This window comes from Gymnodraco acuticeps, unplaced genomic scaffold (genome assembly GCF_902827175.1).
Source record: "Gymnodraco acuticeps unplaced genomic scaffold, fGymAcu1.1, whole genome shotgun sequence".
Lineage (NCBI taxonomy): Eukaryota > Metazoa > Chordata > Actinopteri > Perciformes > Bathydraconidae > Gymnodraco > Gymnodraco acuticeps.
In genome coordinates this window covers 44,094-52,474 of record NW_022991478.1, presented here as the reverse complement: position 1 = coordinate 52,474, position 8,381 = coordinate 44,094, and the positions used below count along the sequence as shown (strand labels likewise).

Genomic DNA, 8,381 nt, shown 5'->3' with positions numbered 1-8,381 from the left:
GTGGCAGAATTTAGCAACAAACCTCCAATATGATAAACTTTCAAAGTTGTTATGCTACTGTGTTAGCAAGCAGTTACTTATCCACACATCCAGCGAACAAAGATCAACATATAAATGATAAAGCCCTGCTGAGCTCTGCCAGGTCAGGGTTTATTTTTAACCAAGGCTTCAAAATGGACCAACACAAAAATATCCAGATAGCCAAAGTTAATGTTAAACTGGGACAGAGAAGCCTCTAGCATCAAGTCAAAATCAACTTTATTGTCAATCTTCTGTATGAGATACAGCATTCACAAATGCACAGATTCAGCATGATGTTCTGCATTCTACAGTAATAGCAATTTTAATTGAAGCTGCCTGCTCTGCTAAAAATAATGTTCCATATAAACAAAACCGCTCTTTTTAAACTCATTTTAAAGGACGCTTGTTTTGTCCCAGATAACATCTGTTTTTGATTTTCACAAACAGTGTTTTAATCAAAGTAAGTGCTGTCTCCGTAGGGAGGTCGTTTGCATAGGTTGGTTAAACAAACATTGGACTTTCACAGAGGAGACCGTATGAAGCTGTGATCATAATCCAGGAGAGTTCCTTTTGAAATGTAGTAAATCCAGTTATAGGGCAGTTTGTAAATCATTACATTGGACCTGAAACATATCAAGGTTAAGTTGTACATTCGGCATACTGTTAAGCTTTAACTTCACTATTACACATTGTTGTTGGCATTGAAGTCTATTTGTCATAATGGGATAGTAAAAGGAGCATATCAGTGAGTTTTATTAGTAATAAAGAAAATTATAATCTGGGTGAAACTGCTAAAAGTAGTGACATTTAGCAACTAAATAGAAATACATCTCTATTCATTAAAATTACATCATTGATATTGAAAATCTAATCTTGGCCTACTTTATCACTACATTTAATATAATGATCTACAATTCAAAATCTTCAATCTTGAACCAACTCGCACCATTGACTGTTAGCAGCATTGTAAAGCTCACACAACAGGAACAGCACACAGTTTATGAGGCGACAGGCTAATGGCAAAGCTCACTATTGGAGTCAGATCCAATTCATCCTCTGAAACTCCTGGAGGAGGAGTAAAACGAAAGTGCTGCAAGAGGCTGGTAAAGAAGAGGAAAATCTCCATTCTGGCCAGACTCTCCCCAGGACACTGCCTGCGACCTGTGAGGGAAAACAAAAGGAATATTTTCAACTCATCTGCAAAATAAGTGAATATTGAGGAGTGATGGCTAAATTCACAAACCTGCTGAAAAAGGCAAGAAGGCATCTCGCTTGACAAACTTCCCATCTTTGTCCAGAAAGTGAGCAGGATAAAAGCTGCTGGGGTGTTCCCACTCAGTCTCATCACACAGGACGGATGTCAAGAGAGGATACACTGTGGTCCCCTGTGGACAATATACAGTATTTTCATTTAGTGACAAGACACTTAACTCAGCACCCCCATTTTGAATTATGTAGGAATCATTCTTCCAAGTCATCTTGCAGGGCTCGACATTATGAATGGCCCGCTGGCCCGGAAGCACTATTTAGACACCCCGGGCCAGCATAACGTACTTTCCACTTGCCCGCTCGGGCCACTAAAAATATTGCTTTTTAAAAAAAAAGTGTCCTTTGGTATTTTGACAAGCAATTTAGTTAAATTGTTTCGTTTATTAACGCTACAACATAGCGTTTCGTGAGTCGGTTGTCGTTGTTGGGTGAAAAGCAAAAGGCTGTTTGCTGCGCAGCGCGAGCAGACTCCTATGAGGGGGAACGCGCTCCTTCACTACAGACTATCACGCCACCTAACCATTCGCCAACATGTTTTTAATACCACCGGTAACCGGCCAAGCGCCGGGCAAAAAACTATCTTCAAATAAAAGAAAGTTACCGGAGGAGTTCAAGGAGAGTGATAGGGAGCATGAGAAGAAGAGGGAGAGAACGTTTCAGCCAGCTTGATCGATGGAGTTGGCTTCTAGTGGTGCAGTGACGCGTCCTAAAACCCTTTTTATAATCTATCAATTAGATTTATGATTCGAAAATTATAAAAGTAGGGTAGAAATGTGGATATTATCCGGCTGAACAAAACGTGCATTTATCAAACAGGTTTGTTTTCCACAGGCCTTATTTACAGCTATTTTTCAAAACCCTGTGGAGAAATCCCATTGGTTTTTTTGTCGAGGAAACCATCAGCTTACTTCCTGGTTTTAGGACGCGTCACTGCACCGCTCTATATGATGCCAATATAAACAAGGTCTATTGTCGGCTCTGTACATCAATGCCGACCTATGCTGACAAGTAAGTGAAGAGTATAAAGAAGAATATAAAGGTATTTGCTATAGGGAAATGTCCCAGCGGATAATGAAGGTTCTAATCTATTACATTACATTACTAACTCCTAATGACAGGAAGGCAGAAAGCGCATTATACAACTAATAATACTCATAATAGCAGACATTTTTTAACACTGACTACAATATCATTATTTTAATAAACCAAATATGAACAATTGAGGAAAATGAAGAACTGATTATTCAAATGTTGTAGTACAAGTAGTAATGTAGTTTGTGCATACATTACTATTGCAACAAATGTGTTCATTTTCTTCATTATTTGTCGATTTTTTTTGGACGAATGCTCCGGGCCAGTGGTTACAATGGTGGGGCCAGTGATAATACAATTCCACCGGCCCGGAGGGCCAGTGTAATTTTACCCTTAATGTCTACCCCTGTCTTGGGTTCTTTTGGTGTTTTATTTTATCCAACCTTCTTAATGAAGTGACCCTGGAAAGTGATGTCTTGGCTCATTTTGTGAGGAAGTGCCATGGGGACGATGTTAGCCATGTCGCTGGATTTCGTGGATGACGGCATTTGTGAAGTGCAGGTGTTGCCTGTCCTCAACCTGCACTTGACGACCTCCTTTAACCTTGCTTAGCTCCTCCTGGACCTGTTCTGGAAGACCAGATTTTTATGTCCATTAAGAATATTTTCTTTAGTTGGTGAGCACATATTGTTTCCTGGACTGTTTTTGAAAATTGTGAGGATTCTAAGCTCCTTACCTTGTATTTTTGGATTCTTGGCCATATATAGTAGTGCCCATCTCAGTGTAGTTGCTGTTGTGTCAGTGCCAGCAGTAAAGAGGTTAAGAACCGTCTGTATCAGGTTTTTCTCATGGAAGTGACTGTCTGTGATTCCGGATTCCTGCAAGTAAAGATAAGTCAGGTATTCAAACAAATCTGAACCAAACCTTTGACGTGTTACATAGGAGGGCATTTTGTTTTGTTGAGGTATAGTTTGGCAAGCCTTTTTATTATTTAATCAAAGGGCTGACTAGTACTGATGTAGTCATCTCTATTGTAAATTACATCTCAAAATGTCAGAATGTTAATCAATTTGAATCACTGCTTGTCCATATCATCTTATGGACATGTTGGCTTGGATCTCTATAGTCAGAAAGAAATTACTGATTTCTAAAATTGATATTACTGCTGGTGATTAACTGTTAGAACAAATTGCATTTCCTCTTTTGTCATAAACAACTCAACTGATCACGAAAAAGGTGTAGACGGGGTAAGTAATGAAATGCTTCCCAACCTCAAGATTTTGCTTTCGGAGCAGAAAGGCGTCCACAAATCCTCTGCACATCTGTGGATTGAGGGTCTCTTTCAAACGACTAAACATCTGCTGAGTCTGTTTCTTGCTCTCAGCAATTATTGTGTGAAGTTCCTTTCTGTCAGCAATCCATTTACCGATCCATGGGAACATGTTAAACACCTTTTTAAAAGAAGCCCCAATTCATGTGTTATGTCAAATAAAATCACACCTTGAAGTGTAATCTTTATTAAAAGGCATTTTATTTATTTTAAATAAATGGAATGGCACCTCTATTGAAGGGGAGCCCACACGTTGAATATTTCTGTGTGCTCTATCTACCATTGACGTAAACTCTGCATCATCATATTCAAATATACTGCCATAAACAATTGAGCAGATAATATTAGCCACCACCTGGTATATGGGTTGAGTTGTATCAAAAGCTTCTGTAAAAACAGAATCAGTCAAATAAATTAAAACCACAAGAAACACGTTGCTTATAATGCAGTTGGTTTTAATAAGACACTTACCTTTATATTTCTTTAACACTTCAATGTGGTAGGTGCATTCCTCAATTATTTTGTCCTCAAAAGCCCTCTTGCCCATTCCAAAGTCTCTGAGGTTAGTCAAGGCAAAGCGCCTCATCTCTTTCCATGATTCACCATTGGCCCATATAATCCCTAAGATAAAATCAATATTATGGCCAGACCATGTTTGCTCAGTGTTTTCAATTGTGGATTGTGTCCTGATTTACTGCATCCAGCACCAAAAGCAATAAACTTATGCAAAAGATTTAACAGAAAAGTATGGTTATTTTGAAAAGCACTTTACACAACTTGTTTTACTTTCCTTACCATGGCCTCCACTAGTTTATTTTGTTATTTGCATTGAATATCTGTCACCAAACTCATCTGCATAGTTGACAAGTGCCTCCTTCACCGTTTTGTATCCAGCCAGGATCACCACTTTTTGGGGTCCCAAATGCACTGTGAAAACTGATCCATATTTCTTGGAAAGCTAAACAAAAACAAAAAACATGGAAATGATAAAATCATGTTTAAAAAAACTAACAGGAATGAGAAGATCAACAATGTGATATCTGCAGAGCACATAGAACATAACACCTCTAATGAAATGAACATTATTTCAATAATTTCCTCACCTCCATAAATGTGTGGTAGGGTCTCTTGAGGTCGAGCTGCAGCAGGTTCCCAAGTAGAGGAAGTAGCAGTTAATCTTGATGGTTAATAGACAATCCCAACCCATGCAGCCAACATATCCAACAAGTCCTCCAACTCATACGACCAAATGGGTCGATTGTTCAAGCCCTTATTACGACCAAATATGTTGTTTGTTCAAGCCCTTAATACGACCTATAATTACGTTTTAAAGTGTTCGGCCTCTAGTGCTCCTGTTGAATGCAAATGTTACAGAGGGTCGTTTATTCACAAATAATCCTCTCGAACATCCTAAATTGTAGGATAGTTTGGCCATTACAACGCTTTTTGATTAGATTTCTAGCGAGAAGTATATATTGTACTTTTAGAATCCACGTCCAGTCGATATGTAGGATCTATAGTTTGATAGATATTATGAAGATGATTTGAGGTTTCGTCAGGATAACGTGTATATGCGGCAAGCTTCCATGTAAAGTTACTGGTTGAAAACAGTATTTCCGGTCTCGACGTTTTCATAATAAAACCAATGATCAAATGACTTAACAGTGATATCTGCAGTACTCATCCACTAAAAAACATCAGTTTATCCTTGTTAATTATACGACATTAATTGGTTTAAATTGTGTACAATGCTTTTGTGTTTTTCCCATAGGTTTTTCTCTTTCGATTCTGAGAGACACATTTATTTTTTCAGAGGTTTTGATAGGCTAAAATCACGCCGCAATGCACGTCGGGATATGGTGTTTATGTGATATGAAATCGCAAAACATTTAAAAAAAAAAAAAACTTTATTCCGAGTGTTCTTGCTTTTCTCTTTGAAAGTCATCACATACGGCATTGTAATACACGGTTCAGCTGCATTAAATATTACATATCTGCCGTAGATATTTATTTATAGAGCCCTGATCAGAAGACTTCTGGACAAACTGGAAGAGATGCCGCCAAAACTGAATACGTGACGTGGACCATAAATATATCAACAATTAAACAACATCTTCCATTTCTTTTCACACAATACGTCTCCTTGCAGTATCAACACTAATTCGGCTGACTTTTATATTTGATCCAATTAGTAGATAGTCTGTATTTACACCATAACGGTGCACAGCTGATAGAAAGGGACTTTGTTGTAGTTTTTAAAGATATTACTGATTTTCTGAACTACCTTTCCAACTCCTCACGCAGTTGACTGTTACAGGTCTATACAGGTTCATAGTACAATGCATAAGCTTCACATCGAGAGACTGAAACTGTATTTTCCTTTACCATTCTGTTTTAATTTCACAATAAAGTGAATAGTCATATTATGTTTGTTATTATTATGTTTTATTAACTAGACCACTGTTTTTTTAACCCACACCGCCTAGTGGTTAAAGCACGTTATTAAATGTAGTTGTTGAATAAGTTATATTTGATGAAAACATTTAAATATTAAGAGTAGCCTACATACAAAATAGGGGTCAATGATAGAAATATAGAATAGAAAATATCAAGAAGATACTCTAGTGATCTCTACAATAAAACAGTTTAGTGCAGGACGTCCAAAGATATTAACAGGAGGATGTGAAAAACAGACAAACTGATAAGGCTGAATTTTACTCAGGTGTAACTAAAGTCTGATTTAAGGGTTGTTTATATTTCACATCATTAATCAGAATCTGCAAAGTAACAAAAATAAATGTAGTAGAGTAAAAATACCAGGTTAACCTCTGAATTGTAGTGGAGTAGAACAAAGTAGTACATGCTGCAGTAACAAAAACATTTCCCAACTTGGGATCAATAAAGTATATCTTATCTCATCTTAAGATGATCGATGGCTTCTGCCATATTTGCTAAATGTGCATCTGAAGTTGAACCTATACAAGTGCATGTTTCAGGCTTATCAATGAACAACAGGAGGGGTCACAGACATAAGACCAGCTGTTAAATAAAGCTCTTCTGACCTTAGCTGTCATGTGGGTATATTAATGCTGCCCATTATGGACACAAGCAATTTTCACCCATGTATTAATTATGTTTTAAATTTGATAACACCAATGTGTTTTGTATCCCCTAAACCTCCAGGGATGTATACAGTTTAATACTGGCAACTTCTAATTGTGGGAAATACAAAAACATCTTTTAAAACCACAATTCCCAGTAGAGACGTGCCATAAAACATGTTACATTACATTACATTACATTGCATTTAGCTGACGCTTTTGTCCAAAGCGACTTACAATAAGTACATTCGACCAGGAAGACACAACCTTGAAGAAAACAGAATCATATAAGTACATCAGGTTTCATAGAGCTAAACATTTCAAGTGCTACTCAACTGGCTTTAGGTAATCCAGTCCTTTATTAGTATAAAAGTGCTTCGTTAATCGTTCTAACGCTCGAAGTGGAGTCGAAAGAGATGAGTTTTCAGTTTGCGCCGGAAGATGTGCAAGCTATCTGCCGTCCTGATGTCAATGGGGAGCTCATTCCACCATCTTGGAGCCAGGATAGCAAACCCACGTGTTTTCGCCGATGGGAACTTGGGTCCCCCTCGCAGCGAGGGCGCAACGAGTCGTTTGGCTGATGCAGAGCGTAGTGCACGCGCTGGGGTGTACGGTTTAACCATGTCCTGGATGTAGGAAGGGCCAGATCCATTCGCAGCACGGTAAGCAAGTACCAGTGTCTTGAAGTGGATTCTAGCAGTTACCGGAAGCCAGTGAAGGGAGCGGAGGAGCGGAGTGGTGTGGGAGAATTTAGGAAGGTTGAAAACCAGACGAGCCGCTGCATTCTGGATGAGCTGCAGAGGTCGGATGGCACATGCAGGTAGACCAGCCAGGAGGGAGTTGCAGTAGTCTAGGCGTGAGATGACGAGAGCCTGGACCAGAACCTGAGTCGCTTTCTGGGTCAGCTGGGGACGTATCTTCCTGATGTTGTAAAGCGTGTATCTGCAGCAGCGGGTTGTAGCAGCGATGTTTGCAGTGAAGGACAGGTTGTTATCTAGGGTCACACCCAGATTCCTTGCAGTCTGAGTCGGGGAAACAACTGAGGTGCCGATGTTGATTGTCAGGTCAAGAGTTGGACAATCTTTTCCCGGGAGGAAGAGCAGCTCAGTCTTGTCAAGGTTGAGCTTGAGGTGGTGAGCAGACATCCACTGAGAGATGTCAGCTAGACAAGCAGAGATGCGTGCAACGACCTGGGTCTCTGAGCGGGGAAAGGACAGAATTAATTGGGTGTCGTCAGCGTAGCAGTGGTAAGAAAAACCATGCGGGCTAATGACTGATCCGAGCGAGTTTGTGTACAAGGAGAAGAGGAGGGGACCAAGAACAGAGCCCTGAGGGACCCCCGTAGTTAATTGACAAGGGTCGGACTCAGACCCTCTCCAAGTCACCCTGTAGGTACGGTCTTTCAGGTATGAGGTGAGGAGGGAAAGTGCAGAGCCTGAAACTCCAAGTTTTTGGAGAGTGCGAAGGAAGATCTGATGATTCACCGTGTCGAATGCAGCAGACAGGTCCAACAGGATGATGACAGAGGAGAGGGATGCAGTTTTGGCAGTGTGCAGTTCCTCCGTGACAGCAATGAGAGCAGTTTCTGTGGAGTGACCTGCCTTGAAACCAGACTGGTGCGGATCCAG

General features: G+C 39.8%; 1 pseudogene; it reads right to left on the bottom strand.

The window, feature by feature from the left end:
- Positions 1-241: 241 nt before the first annotated feature.
- On the bottom strand, positions 242-4,597 carry LOC117533078 (annotated as a pseudogene).
- Positions 4,598-8,381: the final 3,784 nt, after the last annotated feature.